Source organism: Lissotriton vulgaris, chromosome 5 (assembly GCF_964263255.1).
Source record: "Lissotriton vulgaris chromosome 5, aLisVul1.2, whole genome shotgun sequence".
NCBI classification, from domain to species: domain Eukaryota; kingdom Metazoa; phylum Chordata; class Amphibia; order Caudata; family Salamandridae; genus Lissotriton; species Lissotriton vulgaris.
In genome coordinates, this window is record NC_141693.1 from 1,590,833,838 (window position 1) to 1,590,852,378 (window position 18,541).

Genomic DNA, 18,541 nt, shown 5'->3' on the forward strand with positions numbered 1-18,541 from the left:
ACGGCCACTCCACCGAGTCAAATAACATTATATTAAAATCATATATTAAAATATTTAACATTTACTACTTTAAACTCTATATTAGAAAACTCCCATATTTTTGTATTCTTTTGAATGAGATTAGTGTCAACGATATCCCCCAATATTTTTGTACTTACCATTATAAGTATAGGATCACGATATTGTGGTAAACAATATTTGTGACACCCTATTTTTGTCAAAGTTATTGTATACCAGTATATTGTGCAAGTGATCCAATAAAACGCTGCCCCTCCATTTGCAGCTAAACAACACTTATGCAACCAGGCACTCCAAAAGTGGGATGTTAGGCTTTTGCTTTACTTCCTAGGTAATCTGCTTGAGCCTTTAAATGGATGGATAGTGTATAGCAGCAGTCCTCAAAATCTTACCCTCTCTGGGCTCTTTATTTTCTCATAGAACATCCAGCTATCATGCTATTGCTCTTATCTATTTGGCCCTTCAATACTTTCAGTTGACGTTTCATCCGCAATCTACTGTGCGGCCTTCAACAGATCTTTCACCATCATTAGGATGCCTCCCTCAGTCTGGGGCATTCCACCAGCATCTCCTCCACTGACGTTTCATCTTGTGAGTCTCTTGAGCTGAGTGGGGTTATCATAGTGTGAAAAGACAAGACATTCACCAGTGCACTGTTTGCTTTCCTGGGAAGGCATTGTTGCAAAAAATAGGGGATTGCTCAGCACAAGTGTATTTCCCACAAGGAATACAGCCATGCTATTGCATCATCCTGGCTTCTGGAAATAACCTCTTTATGTGTCTGAGAGCTCTATTGTTTGTTAAAATCCTGGAAGCTCTCTTTGGTGCTAATGTTGTGAGGGCTGCTGAGACTCTCCTGCGTATTCAGTTATGCTTAAGAACCAGAGTACCCTAATGGGTGTATTGAACATTCCTCTGGGCAAGAGCTGCCGTTAGGAGAACAGAATCTTGGGAAAACAGCATCCCAATGGGTGCCATAATCTTGATTTAAATTACAGCCCATAAGTGGCAGATGATTTTGGTTATGTTCCAAGAGTCGAAGAAGCCCTTGATGTTGGAACCCTAGCCTTTCCATCAAGGACCAGTCCTTTTTCAAGCCTGCCATGTTGCTCATCCTTTGGAACATAGTAACAAAAAGAGAGACTCACCAGAGGCCTCATGGATAGAAGGTAACACAAATCCCATCAAGCCCCACCGTAGAAATAATTTCAAGTAAGGCTGCCACATTTTTAATGGAGGTACACTATTGGTGCAGTACGCAAATATCGGTCGGATGATGTAATACATTGTTGTGGTGTTGAATATTTATAAACTTTGGTCGAACGTCAACCACTAATTATCTTTCTCATGTTCATCATTGCTCAGCTTCTTCAACCCAAAAGAGCGAGCTTTTAAAGGCACTCCTTTCAGCCAAGGTTTCTACACCCACCAACAAATATAATTAACAATGACAAAAGCAACATTTTGCAAGAAAGTGTCATCAATTAAGAACTGATGGCATCCCTCGAGGCACACTGATGTGTGGTGAAATCCTCCTCTATTAATAAAAAAGATTTACACAGGTAGTTTTTCACATGAAGTAATCAAGTTTTATTTTCCTCATGATCATTAGTTCATTTTTGTCTGTATTTTCAGCATTGTCAATAAAGTTTTATTGATGCGCATTATTTAATCCAGCTCCAATGCATTTCGGGCAACCGCCCTTCATCAGAGAGCATCTACAAAAAACGACATACAGTGGAAAATATATCATATCACATCTATGCTGCCAAATGTCATAATACAACTATGGTGTAGACACATTGGGTAGAACTGTGATTGTGCTTAAAGATGAAGGTTGTGAACGTCGCGCTGGAACGTGCAGTTACCGAATGAGAAAGTGAATTGAGGTTGCTGTCTCATGCTTTTACAAATATCGGGTGAGTGTGAGTAAAAATGACCAGAGTCGTGCATCTCGGTTAGCGGTTCTCAAATAAAGACTTACACTGTGGTTTAAAGTATGTTAAGACGGAGTGCTGCTAATGACAAACTCGGGTGAAAATAAATAAAGTGAAATGGAACATAACGGAAAAAATGACGGCGCTTTACATGCTGCAGTGCCTAATAGGAACGCTTATGCTTACTTACAGAGTTTGTCAATGCGATGTGGCATACGTTCTGCTGTTTAGAGTGGTGTGATACACACTCGCTGTAGTTCGAACGGGTACTGGCGCGAAAGAACGGGCTCAATTAGTGAAGCTGTAAAAGCCTACCAGTCATGTGATCGTGAAAACGTGAGAGTAAAAAGGGGATTGACGGGGTGCTGGAAACTTCGGTTGTAATGTGATAATGACATATGGCGTATGTATGAGATGTCTATTATCTAATAAACGGAGAAACTAAACACATAAATCAGTAACATTTTATTGTTGTCTCTTCCCTCAATTTTGTTAATCACTTCTAACACCATGAACTTGAGTTGAGAGATGTTATGGTTCATTTCCATAAAATGACTAGCCACTGATGATTTCAAATTCTTTGTCCTGATGTTGGACTTGTGTTCATTTAAACAAATCTTAAGTTTTCGCTCGGTCTTCCCTATATATACCTCACCGCATGGGCATTTTAACAGGTATATTAAATTGTTGGTGTCACAGGTGGCCGTGACGTTCAAGGCTATCTCATATCCTTTCATAGGGTGCGTCACCTTGTTGCCTGTGATTGTTATTGCAGTTATTGCAATTAGTGCATGGTCTGGTGCCTCGTGAGGGTAAGTTAATGGCTTTGGGTTGTTTTAAAATTTCTCCCAGGTTTCTTCCTCTCGTGTATGCAAAGAGAGGTCTTGGCTTGAACATATCTTTAAAGTCTGACTCTAGCTGCAACATTGGCCAATCTTTCAGTATGATGTTTTTGAACATAGAGCTCACATTTGAATATTTCGATACTATGACCATTCTGTCACTTTGTGGTTGCACCCTGGATTGTTTTAGAAGATCCAAACGGTTTAGATCTTTCACCTGTTTTTTGGCTGTGTCTAGTATCTGTTCTGGGTATCCTCTTTCTCGAAATCTGTTGGTCATTTCTTCTATTCTGATATTGGCCACGTTGGGATCAGAAGTGATTCGTTTGACCCTTAGTAGCTGAGATTTGGGTAAGTGTTTTTTCAAAGATGCCTGGTGAAAACGTGTATAGTGTAAAACATCATTCCGGTCAGTAGCTTTGCGGAATATGTCTGTTGTGATATGGTTGTCTTTTAAAGTGATGAGAACATCAAGAAATGTTATGGTTTGAGAATCTATTGTCCATGTAAACTGAATTCGTTGGTTAGCTGAATTCAAGGTGCGTAAAGCTTGCTCAAGGTTATTTCTTGTATCTTTCCAAAGAATAAATAAATCATCAATAAAACGAACATACATCTTGGTATGTTTGTTCCAGATGGGGTTGGACCAGATATTGGTACTCTCAATTTCACCCATGTATATGTTCGCGTAGACTGGAGCTGCGCAATTTCCTATGCTAGTGCCTACTAATTGCAAAAACCAGTCTTCATTATGTTTGAAATAACTCTTATATAGAGTAAACATAACGAGTTCCATCAGAAATACTTTCATGGTTTCTTCCATATCTAGTTTAAGGATAGCCTGTTCCATGGCCTCAATTCCCTCCAGGTGTGGAATTGAGGTGTATAAGGAGCTGACGTCAGCTGTGCATAGCCATAACTGTTCATTGGGTTCGATTTTGATGTTTTGTAGTTTGCACAAAAAGTCTGTGGTGCCTCGAATGTAGCTGGCTAAAGAATCACTTCTGATCCCAACGTGGCCAATATCAGAATAGAAGAAATGACCAACAGATTTCGAGAAAGAGGATACCCAGAACAGATACTAGACACAGCCAAAAACCAGGTGAAAGATCTAAGCCGTTTAAAACCATTAACTTACCCTCACGAGGCACCAGACCCTGCACTAATTGCAATAACTGCAATAACAATCACAGGCAACAAGGTGACGCACCCTATGAAAGGATATGATATAGCCTTGAACGTCACGGCCACCTGTGACACCAACAATTTAATATACCTGTTAAAATGCCCATGCGGAAGGTATATATAGGGAAGACCGAGCGAAAACTTAAGATTCGTTTAAATGAACACAAGTCCAACATCAGGACAAAGAATTTGAAATAATCAGTGGCCAGTCATTTTATGGAAATGAACCATAACATCTCTCAACTCAAGTTCATGGTGTCAGAAGTGATTAACAAAATTGAGGGACGAGACAACAATAAAATGTTACTCCAACGAGAAAATTACTGGATTCACAGACTTTATTCCATCAAGCCATACGGGCTCAATGAACGTATTGAATTTTCATGTTACCTATATGATACCTATGTATTGACAATCAAGCCCACCACGATGGGCCCACTTGTCCTGGACCATCCCCTGACCGTGTATTTACTTAATTTGTTCTACCTTATGGTTTTACATTTATTATCTAGTGGCCACTTGATTTATGTGTTTAGTTTCTCAGTTTATTAGATAATAGACATCTCATACACACGCCATATGTCATTATCACATTACAACCGAAGTTTCCAGCACCCCGTCAGTCCCCTTTTTACTCTCACGTTTTCACCATCACATGACCTGTAGACTTTTTCAGCTTCACTAATTGAGCCCGTTTTTTCGCGCCAGTACCCGTTCGAACTACAGCGAGTGTGTATCACACTACTCTAAACAGCAGAACGTATGCCACATCGCATTGACAAACTCTGTAAGTAAGCATAAGCGTTCCTATTAGGCACTGCAGCATGTAAAGCGCCGCCATTTTTTCCGTTATGTTCCATTTCACTTTATTTATTTTCACCCGAGTTTGTCATTAGCAGCACTCCGTCTTAACATACTTTAAACAACCGTGTAAGTCTTTATTTGAGCACCGCTAACCGAGATGCTAGACTCTGGTCATTTTTACTCACACTCACCCGATATTTGCAAAAGCATGAGACAGCAACCTCAATTCACTTTCTCATTCGGTAACTGCACGTTCCGGCGCGATGTTCACAACCTTCATCTTTAAGCACAATCACAGTTCTACCCAATGTGTCTACACCATAGTTGTATTATGACATTTGGCAGCATAGATGTGATATGATATATTTTCCACTGTATGTCGTTTTTTGTAGATGCTCCCTGATGAAGGGCAGTTGCCCGAAATGCATTGGAGCTGGATTAAATAATGCTCATCAATAAAACTTTATTGACAATGATGAAAATACAGACAAAAATAAACTAATGATCAAGAGGAAAATAAAACATGATTACTTCATGTGAAAAAATACATGTGTAAATCTTTTTTATTAATAGAGGATTTCACCACACATCAGTGTGCCTCGAGGGATGCCATCAGTTCTTAATTGATGACACTTTCTTACATTTAACTGTACTCGTCTTTGGGTGGAAGACGGTACCTCAGGAGCACCTATTCAATCCTAATACCTTCACCAAAAAAACGTAACCAAATTTAAGGCTGTGCACCGGTCGACCAAATCTAAAAGCAACATTTTGACACATAAAACAATGAAGCACAGGTTGATTTCAGAAATCCTAATGCCTCCATTTAGTTTGGGATTACTGACAACATCAGGATTGCCTTATTGCAGAGGCTCCCCCTGTTGACACTCGTTTTGAACGACTTGTAAGTAGCCAAACACTAGCAGTAGGAGCATTGGTTAGCCCTTCAACGAGAGAATCATGCTCCAGAAATAGTTAATTTATCTCAATGAATTGAGTGAGTAACAGTATGAAACCACAAGATTGCAGATGTCTTTTAATGACTACACATATGACATCAAATTCTGCATCAAAAATGCATTCTATCGAGTTTTTGGAGGTCACTGGACAAGTATATCAGGGCCAATAAAACGATATATAGGTGAAACTGGTTTCCTTTATTAGGTGTGATAAAAGGCTTGTATCAAGTACAATTGCTTGCATTTTTTACGTGCTTCCTTAAACAGGAGATATTGAATTCATTTATACCACTTGGTGCTTCAAGAATTTGATATTTTAGTTGGATAATGAAGACAGCCGATAAAAGCATGCACTTTTGTTTCAAGATAAAATGGAAACCAGAGGTCTCGGTGCCAGACCTCCTTTTTCCCCAAATGATGTCTAAAAAGAGATTCTATAGACAACAGAAGCACAAATTACAGGAATTATCTTCTTCGAATTTCCTGCAAGTCTATGTCATCCTGCAAATTTCATGACTTGTGTGTAAAATGAGGGAACTTGGTAGATTTCTCAATACTGTAAGAATGCCTCCAGCACCATATTGAAAGATTCCCTACATACCTTTCTCACAGATGGATGGCAGAAGCAAAGGACTTCCCCAACCAAGCAGGTCCTTTGCAAAGGTCTAATGTATTCCATTATTCTTTTAGAGAGAAGTTGAAACTCTACAGCAGGGCAAGGCAGGCAACACCGCCACAAGGCCGAAATCTGTAGATTCGGAGGTTGCTTTGCATCCAGAATTAATTGGCTGCTGTTTCCTATTGTTTGTTTGCATATAGCGAACCGTGGTCCCAGCTCTTGTCACCTCAAGACTGGACTACGGGAATATTCTGTAACTAGGAGTCAACAAGGACGTGTTACGTAAATTACAGTTGGTGCAGAATGCGGCGGCTAGGTTACTCTGCAAGGTTCCTAAAACAGTTTCCATCTAAGGCTCTCTTCGAGATCTTCATTGGCTCAGGGTTGAGAATCGTATTAAATTGAAATCCCGAGCTATATGTTTAAAATCAAATTTAGTAAGGCACCCGATACTTGAATGCCTTAGTTCACCCCAATCTTCCTTCACGTACTTTACGTTCTGCCACTCAGGCTAAATTTACGGTCCCTAGGACCAGACTGTCACAAATGGGCGGGCGGTCGGTCCTTCTCCTGTCTAGGTCCCTCTTTGTGGAACTCCCTCCCTATGTCACTTCGGATCGAAACTATATATGAGAATTTTCACAAGTGTTTAAAAACCTGGTTGTTAAATATGTAGAATACTTTGTTTTTCTTCTTCTGTTACTGATAGGCGGTGTCCGGAAACCCATGGGTAGCTGTGCGCCTTATAAGATTAAAATAACATAAGATAGCATTTTTTTCTAAATGCCAAAGACTTTCAACTGGAGCAAGCCAGGGTATAGTGCCTGAGGAGGCCTCGCTTAGGCTGGATACAATCCACTGTCAGAACTGAGTTTTGTCAAACCCTTGGATTCTGGTGCCAAAAACTTAGAGCATACCAAACTTGCAACTTGTAGCAGCTGAAGTCTTTCCATCACTGGCATCGCCTTGCTGCTGTCGCCAGCTCTCTTTCTCTTCATTTGCAATCTATGGAGCTCAAAATCCTGCAGAAGCACAACGCTGGCTCGGTCCCAGTCCTAATCTTAAGTCCAAACTTCTCAGGTTACTTTGCATCTTTCTGGAAGTCACTGAACAGAGTACAGCCTCCACAGAAGCACATTTAGTAAAATTCTATCAACAGGTTACTTCAGTAGGCGAAGAGCACCAACTTATCTCAGGAAGGGTCCTTTCCCTTTTGCAATCTCACCACAAAATCGAAACTCAAAGAGACATAGTTTAGGGACACTTCTGAGAATTAAAAACTAAGCAAATTTAACTGGAGGAAAAGTGACCACACAATCAAAGTTCTGAAAGAACTCTGTTGACACCGTATGGAAGTCTTTAGCAGTCTCCTGATAAGGTAGTAATTCTCTGTCTTCTTTAAAGTAAAAGGGAGGACGTTCCAAACAGCCGACATCAACACCAAAACCGTTCTTAGACAAACCCAGTTTGGGCAGTTCATATAGAACAAATCCCACTAGACGTTCGACTGTATTGCTAGCTTCCTCAATGTAATTTCACCAGAGTAATGTCCCATACCTAGAATATTATGGGAAGCGCAGGAAGGTACTCCCTATAGTAACTGTGACAACCTTCTTCCCCTTCGATCAGATGACCCATCCTCTAAACTAAACGCATGCTGAATATAACATGCTTCCACTCATAGACCGAAGCATAAACGTTAGAGTGGAAATGTTTGGAACAGAGAATTGGCTGGGTGGCAGTACCCCCTCAAAGCATGCCTTAAACCTATTCTAGTCTTGTGCAATGACTTGGCATCTCATGCATATGAACAATGGGCTAAAGGACTAATAGTAACAGTTACTTACGGGGGGCGTGGCTAGCGCCCGAGGATGATGGCGGCTCTCCCGTGACTCGCCTGGGGAAGCGAGGCAGTCTGAGGGATTTCTTGCGCCACCTGGACCATAAATCGCCCTCAAAATGAAGGACTAAACACCGGAATATCAGTGCTACATGATGATGGGACTTTCAACTCGGTTCCGACATGAATGGCATGTTTACTATTCACTGAGCCTTCAGCTTCTGTTCCGGCAATCACCACAGCTCTTTTCGCGCGCTGAGTGAGGTAACCAGCTTTCACATTGCAGCGTGTCTTTGCCTTCGTGTCTGCTTTCATTCACTGGCTACGTGGAAGGTGTGGTGCCGAAGGTTGTCATCTTGATTACTGAAGTGAGTTATGGCCATCTTTTAAAACTTAGCGCTCCGTTTCTCCTCTTCATTAAGCCCCTGCAATGAGAGAACCGGTTTTCACAGTGCACGTCTTCATTTTAATGGCTGCATTCTTTCACCGTCATCGTGAAGATATACTGCTGTAGGCCGTCATTTGAAGAATAATTAAGGAAATGAGCTATGGCCATGTTATCTTACTTAGCACTCCCTTTCTGCTCTTCATCACACTGTGAACAAGCTAAATAGGAGCAGTTAATTTAAGTATGTCAGCAAGGGTTTTAACTTTTACAAAATGTTGAGGTTTCTTCATAGCATGCAATGATGCTTTCAGGTCAGGAAACTACCAGAGTAAAGGGCAGCAACTAAGAACTAAAGGCTTAAAGGGCATTTTGGGGGGGCGTGGCTTGCGCCCGGCGTGGATGGCAGCTCGTCCGTAGCTCTCCGGAGACAGCGGGAGCGGAAACGGACTGACGAGGCCCTTTTACCCCATAACCCGAGCCCAATTTGGAGGACTGCACATCGGAACCTGCAGGGAACACACTCCCAGCCTTTTGGGCTGAAGGTACTTTGCCGTTTTCGAGTTTTTACTCAAACGCGGCTCCGAACTTCATCCGGCCGCCATTTTGTGAATCTCGGAACGGCTTCCTACGCGGTTTCCTTCATACCAGCTCAAATGGTCTCCTCCTTCCTCAGTTTGTTTTGCTTCTCAGATTGCTTCAATATTTCATTGGCTATACTGTTGAACTTTCCTCTGAAGCACTTTTTGAGGTACACTGCTTGATCTCTGATGGTGTTTACAGTGTCTTCAACTCCCGGCCGCCATTTTGATTTGCGGCTTTTCAGCCTCCTCACAGTCAACACCTTTCCCTTAATTTCTTCACGCATATGCTGCGTTTATTCTTCATAATGCCTGGAAGTGGATTTACTGTTTCTCTGGTTGCTGCATTTGGGAGAGACTGTTCACTGGCTTGATGATATTCTTTTAACGCTGCATTAATAATCCCTCACAGGACTGTTTTCCATGTTTCCACTCAGGAGCCTTTCACCTCGCTGACGGGAATAGTTTTTTCTGGTCATTGATGCTCTTTATGCTTCTGTCTTCACATCGTCTGTGCCTCTTTCACCTAAGGGTGACTCATTAAGTTGACCCACACTTGCACAGTCTCCTGACGAGATTTCAAGCATCTGTTTTTGCCCTATGTCTATCAGCGCTGCTAACTTCATTGCCATGCTGATTGTTGCCTGCTTTGGACTTACTCCCTATAAAGAGCCTAATTTCATTGTTGACCTGGTACCTTTTCTCTCCACATTTTTTCCTTACGGCTGATACCTTATATACGGCACTGGCTTCTTATTATTATTCTTTATAGTGCCTTACATATGGGTAAACTGATCAAGGAGGTTCCCCATACTAAAGCCACTTCTCGTAAGTTCTTGATCCACACTAGCTCACGGTATCAGTGTTTAACCATGGAAGATTCAAATACCTCTTCACCTCAATCTGCCTCACCAAAGAAGACCTCTCCACCGGCAAGTACTTCGACTACTCTTAGCAGTAAAGCTTCCTCCAAGAGATTAAAGAAGGACCCACCTTCTCCTCCTGCGTCAGCCTCTTCAGTCACTATGGACTTGCTCCTTGAGGAAATTAGGGCCCTGTGCCCCTTTGTTGAGGAAACTACTGCCACTCTCCAGGGAACCACTTCTACTCTTCAAGAAATCTCTAACAAATGGTTAACTGTGGAAATTTGTGTCACAACGTTGGAACAAAATGTTGATTCCTTAAATTCCTCTGCTTCCAAGGTGGATTCCCTTTGTTCCCAAGTCTCCAGTCTACACAAACAAATTGAAAATTTGGAAAATAGGAATCGTCGTAACAGCCTTCCCATTTACGGCTTGGTGGAAAATTCAGAGGGATCGGATCCAATCTCTTTCTTGAAGTCCTTCTTGCCCAAACTTTTGAAACTTCCAGAAAGTCCTCCACTAAACATCCAGAGAGCGCAACGACTGGGCTCTTTGCCACATCATGCTTCTGCTCCTTCACTGAGTAAGCCCAGAGGAATAATTCTTTACTTTCTTGAATATACTGACCTATTAAGAGTTTTGGCCGCAGCCAGGGCTTTGAAGAAAATTATCTGGTCTGGAAATGCTCTGTTTTTTGTTCAAGACTATGCTAAATCAACAGCGGATGGTCGTAAAGAGTTTTTGGCGTTGAGACCTCAGTTACGTTCTATTGGTGCAGATATGGTCTCTATCACCCATGTCTCTTTAGGGTTACTGTCAACAGTAAGACTACTTCATACGAAGACCCACTGAAACTTAAGAGTTTTCTTTACTCCTTCAGTGCTGAATCCATGAATACTGCATCTTCATCTACTGCTCAATAATGTATTTTGGTTTTTGTTGCATTTTTGCCATCTGCGTACGTTTTGCTTTGTTTAGAATGTGCTTATCACTTCCTTCACTCTTCATTGTGATTTTCACAGTTTGATATTCTTGGTTATACCTTCCTCTCCTGTTTTATATTTCTGGATTTCCTCTCTCTGAGATCTTCCTTCTCTCTCTGCAATCCAGCTATATTTTTTCAAGCTACCTGTTTTCTTTTATATGATTAACATGTTTCTTCTTTTTCACAGGTTGTCTACCCAATCCTCCTCCGTCTCCTAATTTTCATTAGTGGCTCGTTGGTGCTGTTTCCCTCCCCGCTTCTCCTCCGTGAGTTCGGATAGCGTCATTCCCTCGTATGGCCTCCCACCCTCCCTCCCTCCCTCCGTTTGATCTACAGTCTATGTAAGTTTTTGCTTTCTTCTTTATCTTTCCTCTTAATGTTCTATTATGTTCTCTTCTATGGACCTTACTCTCTTCATTTTTCTTTTCTTGTTTTTCCTTCCTTTTTCTCCTTACTCTTTCTCTTTTTCCTCTATTTTTTCCTCTACCTCTTCGTTTTATTGCTTCATATTCTTTTACTTTATCTATAGTTTGGTTTTACAGATGTTATGTTGTATTGTATGTTTTATGTATTATCATAATACCTTTATCTTGTTACATTCAGAGTTACTTTGTGGAATGTTAAAGGATTAAATAATCCTATTAAAAGACAGCGAGTGTTATTCCACTTGTCTAGACTAAAAACAGATATTGCTATGTTGCAAGAGACTCATCTTTCTGATGTTGAAGCTTCTAAACTGACGAGACTATGGGTTGGTAATGTTTTCTTCTCCCCAGCTCTAGGGAAAAAGAATGGGGTGGTCATCCTAGTTCACAAAAAGTTCACAGTTTCTGTTATTCATCAAGAATCAGACTCGGGTGGTCGTTGGGTGCTTATTAAATTACTAATTGACAATGTACCTTTGGTTATTTTTAATGTTTATGCCCCGGTAACAGTTGACAATGCTTTTTGGCCACTTATTTCTGACAAGTTAGTTTCCCTTGATGATGATTATATCATTTTTGGTGGTGATTGTAATCAAATCCATGATCCCATTCTTGATAGAAGATCCCCTGTTAAGTTTGTTCATTCTAAAATGCATACTCAATTTACCTCCGCCACCCGTCGTAAACCCTTAGTTGATATATGGAGACTTTGTCACCCCGACCTCCAAGAATGTAGCTATTTCTCCCCTCCCCACAAGACACAATCCCGCATTGATTATCTTTTTTTTTTTTTTTTTTTTTTGGTGAACCTTTATTTGTAGCACATGTGATTACAGGTATGGGCCTACAACCATCACGGCCGGCCGCTAGACAAACCCAAAACTTTGCAAGCAATATGCATAGTTGTAACAGTTCGGAGCCCAGGATAATAAAATAACAGTACATAATCAGTAAGCGGACACAACAGCTTGAATCAGGATTTAAAAGGTTCATTTTCAAATAAAGAACTAAGAAGAAGTGCCGCACAGTCGCACCCAGTCCCACGATAGTGTGCGAATCAGGATATCTGGTACAGTAGCAATGCAAGGGGGGCATCGGGGGATAAAATATACACAGCAGGAGAAGTGGAAGGACAACCCCGCTGTGTAACAAGTCTAAACCCCGCCCCTCAACTCCAAACACACCGCAAGGAACAAGGGCGACGACGACACTAAAAGAGAAGAAAGACTAAAGGGCCATAGAAACAAATACTAATCTAACACCCATCCCGCAACCCCCCACCCTGCACACCCGCAGAAGGCCATGGCCTACCCCCCAGCCGCGTGCCTGTCGCCCTAATAGAACCCGAAATATAGAAGATAGGGAAAAGGAAGATAGGAAGAGAAAATAAGCGGAGGAGGGCCCTCATCGCGCCGCCCGGCCCCGCCCTTCACCCCTACACTTCGGAAATCCCAGAGAGGAAACAATACCATAGGGAAGAATAATAAATCCCGAGCACAAGAACAATGAAATATCGATCAAAGATACCCACTGCACCGTCTGTCAGTAATAAAGCAAATAAATTGTAAGCCACCTCATCCCTGACCCTGTCTGGCAGTAGTACCGCCGAAAGTCCTCTCGTTAATCAATATAAAGCACAGTCTTGAAGGTCCAAACAGTATGGTTGAGCCCGGACGGGGCGAAGCCATAAAAGAGCATAGTAATTCAAATCTGTCCAAATGTAGATAGCAAAGATCAGGCAACAACAACGCCGGTCCCATGAACCTCCCAAAGCTGGCAAATAATAACATCATCCAGGAGAGGAGAGTCAAACAGTCTGGCCACCACCGTGACACAACCCGGCCAGTCCAAGGAGGAAAACAGCGCTCCACCCCCAGCCGGACACGTGTTCCAAGGATACATCCATACAAGCAATCAAGACGGTCCGCGCGGGTATGGGGGCCCGGTCTTCAAGCGTCCCAGGGTGCCCCCGAGGATCCGTAACCTTCTCCGTGGACACAGCAGCAGGTTCATCGGCCGACCCCTGGAATAGGGCCGTGGCCGCCATAAATGACGAAACAGCAATGGCGTTCATCCTTGCACCCAGGTCTCGAACATGGCAATCAATAGTCTCGTGCAAAACTGTTAGGGCAGCCAACACGTCCCAGGGTGTGAACTGGGCCGTGCGCTGCGAGCATCTCGGCCCCAGCGTTGCAACAGCCGCCCAACCCGGACGCGAGCCATCTTAATCCAGTCGGCCCCGTCCCTCTTCACCATATTCAGGGACCGGGCCTTACTGTGAGGGCACCGCGGGATGTGTCCCCAGGGCAAACGAACTGTGGGGCAGGGTCCAGAAAGGAGTACCACCAAAAGGCTAGAGTCCCGCCGGGCCCCGGGAGTCGCCCGCCTATGTCGGGGGCAATCCTTGGCTATGCCCGGGCAACAAAATTTGGGGAGGGGGCAGGAGTCAAGCGCCCCCTCCGATCCAGCATCACCACACTGCCCCACAAGGGTCTCCGACAAGCGGATCGGGTCTTCACTGCTGGCAGCGGTCTTTCATGTCATCGGCACCCACCGGCAGGCTCCCCGACGCCATCAACGGCCGTTGGTGCTGCAGCCGTGGCCGGAGGCCCCGCCTAATCAAAGCCCCGGACTCACCATCACGTGGGCCGCAGAGCAGTCGGGGATATTTCCAAAGATCGGCGGCATGCCGGAGCTCCGGAAGCAAACGGTAGGTGCTCGTTTTCTTTCCTTTATCAAAGTAAGCCTCCGTGGGTCAGGATATTCGACAGGATAGATGTGTGGGGCGAAAGGGCTCGCGGAGCCGAGCGACTATGCGGCCATTACGGATGCCTGCTTGGCTCCTCCCCCCGATTATCTTTTTCTTAGTAAGTCCTTAGCTCAATGCACCCTTGCTTTAGAAATAGGCTCTATCCTTATTTCTGACCATGCCCCAGTCTTTGTTGATTTTGATCTAATCCCTCCCCCCCCCCCCCCCCCCCCCCCCCTCTGGCAGATGGCGTTTTAATAATTCCCTCCTTGCAGATGCTAAATTCGCTGGCCAATTCAGCTCATTTGTTGAAGACTTTTTTGCTGTAAACTCCACCCCGGATTCTTCTCCGACCATGATATAGGACTCTTTTAAAGCAACCGCTAGAGGTTTTATCATTAATTACGTCTCCCAGAAAAAGAAGAGATTTGAGAAACAATCTTCCCAACTTTTGGCCCAAATTAAACAGTTAGAACATGCCTATTTTCATTCCTTCTCAGACACCTCTTTAAAAGATCTCATCACTGCTAAGGTCGCTTTCAACAAATTGTCTACTGACGCTGCTGCTTCTTATCTTTTAAAAAGCAGTGCTCGTTATTATGGAGGCCAAAATAAAATGGGCAAACTCTTAGCTAATTATTTGAAAACTCGTCGAGATAGAACTCGGATTTCCTCCATAATTGATTCCCTTGGTACTTCTCATTTTAAAGACGACAACATTTTTTCAGGAATTTGTCACTTTCTACAAGGGTCTCTACACTCCCGAATCTTCTCCGCTTCCCTCCTAATATATCCTCCTACTTTCAATCCATTACTTCTCCTCTTTCTTCCCATGTTGATTTTGCTTCACTTGAAGCGGATATAACCCTTAAAGAAATATCCCATGCAGTTTCAGTTTTAAGACGCGGTAAAGCCCCCGGTCCTGATGGCTTTTCTATTGAGTTCTATGATCATTTTTCGAAACTTCTTCTTCCACGCATGCTCGTTTTATTTAATTCGTTCATTGCAAATGGCTCTTCTCAAGCTACTTTCCAAGATGCTATGATTTGCCTCATCCCCAAAGATAACAAAGACCCTTCTTTTTGTAAGAATTACCGCCCCATTTCCCTTGTTAATACGGATTATAAGATATTTGCCAAATTACTTGCCTTGCGTATTGATCCCATTTTACCCGAACTTATAGGTCCTGAGCAATAGGGTTTTGTTAAAGGACGTTTGTCCTCTGACAATTCCAGAGTTTTCTTTAATGTTCTTAGTAAGGCTTCTTTCCTAACCTACCCACTTGCGGCCATCACATTAGATGCCGAAAAGGCATTTGACAGGATCAGTTGGGACTTTGTTTCATGCCCTCACTTGGATTGGCTTTCCCCCTAAATTAATCTCCCTCATCTCCTTTTTGTATTCCGGCCCTAGAGCTTCTATCTTTGCTAATGGGAATATTTCTGATTATTTCTCCCTTTCCAGGGGTGTCCGGCAAGGTTGCCCCTTATCTCCCTTATTGTTTATTGTAGCATTGGAACCTTTTCTCACCAAACTACGACTGGATGCCCAAATCACTGGCTTTAACCCCGGCCCTAATCAAGTTAAAATATCTGTTTATGAAGATGACATCCTTTTCTATTGCTCTAATCCGGAGTCCACTCTTCCTGCCTTTTTACTCCAAGTTGACGCCTTCTCACAGGTTTCGGGATATCGTCTCAATCGTGACAAATGTGAAGTTTTACCCCTTAATGTCTTATGTCAGCGTCATTACTTTGACCATGCTGGTTTCTCTTGGCAGTCGACTAAGGTAAAATATTTAGGATTGTGGTTTTCCCCTTCTATACCAGACACTTTGAAGGCTAATTTTGAATACATTACAAAGAAATTAACTGACTTTATTACTAGATGGCACCCCCTCTTTCTTTCATGGTGAGGTCGCTTGGACTCCATCAAAATGATGTTAGCTCCTATCGTCCTATACCCACTATCCATGATTCCTGTTCGCATACCCTGTTATTATTTTAAACGGTTAGACTCACTCTTGGTGAAATTTCTTTGGAGAAATAAGCCTCCACGTATCGCCTGGTCTTCCCTTAAAAAAGATAAACAGTCCGGAGGTCTTAAAATTTCCAGACTTTAAATCATACCATTATTCTTTTATCCTCAAACAAGCTTCTCGTTGGCTTTCCATAGAAACTCCCACTTATACTCCTGTTTGGCTGTCTCTGGAGAAATTTCTAATTTCACTGTTTGATTTTTCGGAGACCCTTGCCTTTTCGGCCAACGTTTCTTTCTTGAAATCTCCTGTCATTGCTCATACCCGTCACCTCTTAATCCCTCTTTTACCTTCTTCTTACCCATCCCTTACTTCTTTGTCCCACCAATCCATTTGGCATAATAAACTACTCCGCATTAAGAACCGTTCTTTTTATTGGAAATCTTTGAAATCCAAAGGTCTATCTTGGATTTCCCAACTTCTATTTCATAATGTTCCTCTTTCTTTTACAGATCTTCAAACTCAATTTCTTCTCCCTGCTTCCTTTAGAAAACAATACGACCTGTTACTACCTGCTCTTCTTCAATACCTTCAATCTCTTCCTTCTTCCTCTGAGATACCCCCCTCTTACTCTATTATTAGACCGCTTTTGGACACCTCTCCGTCCGCTTCTCACATTTACAAATGTCTTATAACTTCGCCTGAACGACTCAAATCGAAGACTGAATTGGCCTGGGAACGGGATTTGTCAATATCCTGGCCTGTCTCTCTATTGGACAAGCTGTGGTTAAAAATACACAAAACGTCCAGAGCTGCTAATACTACCCAAACTCTTTACTTTTTATATCACCGTTTACTATTAACGCCACAGAAACTGGCTACATTTTCCCAGGATCTTTCGCCTAAGTGTTGGTCCTGTCCTTGCCAACCTGCAGATTTACTATGTTGTTCCACTGCCCCAACATTGCTTCCTTTTGGCAATTGGTTTGGTCCCGCTTGCACAATATTTTTGGCTTCACACTCCCTTTCCAACGTCCTTTTGGGTTCTTTGTCTCCTGATTTATCACTCTCCCCGTCTCACTATAAGTTGCTTGACTTATTTTTGGCCATAGCCTTTCATCTGATTACTTTCAATTGGAAAGATTCCGCCAAAGTCAGTTATTCAGCTTGGTGGAATGCTATTTGTTTTCACCATAGACTTGATACCAACTATGTTACCCCCGTTTCCTTAGCTGTTAAACAAGACCTATTATGGATTCCTCTTACTACCTACCTCTCCAAGACCTCTCCCTCTCCTCAAAATGCTATTGTTACCCACCAAAATCCATCTGATGATGTTCATAAGCCGCCATGATTTTGCTTATTTATCTTTTTCCTTCGATTTACAAAGTTTTACGCTTATTTATTATTCGCTGTCAATTGTATACTTTTTTATTTACGTTCAATATCTGCATACAATGTTATATTTTATGAATTGCTATGTAAATATGTAGCTAGCACACCTGAATAGTCCTATTCAACGTGTCTTTGTGAGTTTAAATCTAGTATTTGGAGCTTCCCAGTATGAGTGGTTGTGCCCACAACCCTTAATGATACTGCGCTGTAGAGGCCTAGTGCACACTAGGTCTGCCCGGGAGCTCACTGTGTGTCCCTAGGGTTTCACATTTTTAGCTAGTTAATCAATAGTACAAAAATTATTCAACATGAAATAGTGCACAAAGTTTTTGTAGGTATAACTTGCTTTAGTAATATTCAATTCATATATATGCACTCAAAACAAACAATATCATAAACAAAAATGCCGTTAGACAGTTATCATGGAATGAACCAAGTGAACCTTTAGCATAATGTTGCTAAAACAAATGATACTTGTGAAACAAAAATTTTAACATATCCCAATGCATTTCGGGTCAATAGTGACCCTTCTTCAGGGGAATACAGTAATAAGTAACTCATCCAGTTATGATTCTGTATGAACACAAGATGGGGGGTCGCGTAACTACACGCAGATTAACACCATAAAGTCAACATCAGGTAGATGTCTTCCTTACACGTTAGATTTATTTTTTGTTTCTGGTTATGGTTTAGCGGTACTTACATGTACTATCACTCCTTTTTTTCGGGTTTCTCTTCACGCTAGATTAACTTTTGCTTCTGGTCATGGTTTAAACGGTACTTACATGTACTATCACTCCTTCTTTTCGGGTTTCTCTGCACATTTGGTGAAGTTTGCAGAAACTTCTACGCCATTACGCTTGGCCATCACCCAGGTATCGTTTCTTGCTCTCACTAGTCAACACAAGGCTTGGACTCACACCTATGGACTATCATATTTTATGAATTGCCATACCTCACCTCCCTTTTGTTTTGT

The 18,541-nt window shown here is 42.3% G+C and overlaps 1 protein-coding gene across 1 annotated transcript in view; it reads right to left on the reverse strand.

Annotated features, from left to right (window-relative positions):
• SLC22A17 (solute carrier family 22 member 17) overlaps window positions 1-18,541 on the reverse strand; it is a 94,436-nt gene that overhangs the window by 6,886 nt on the left and 69,009 nt on the right. The gene's annotated exons all lie outside the window — the stretch shown is intronic.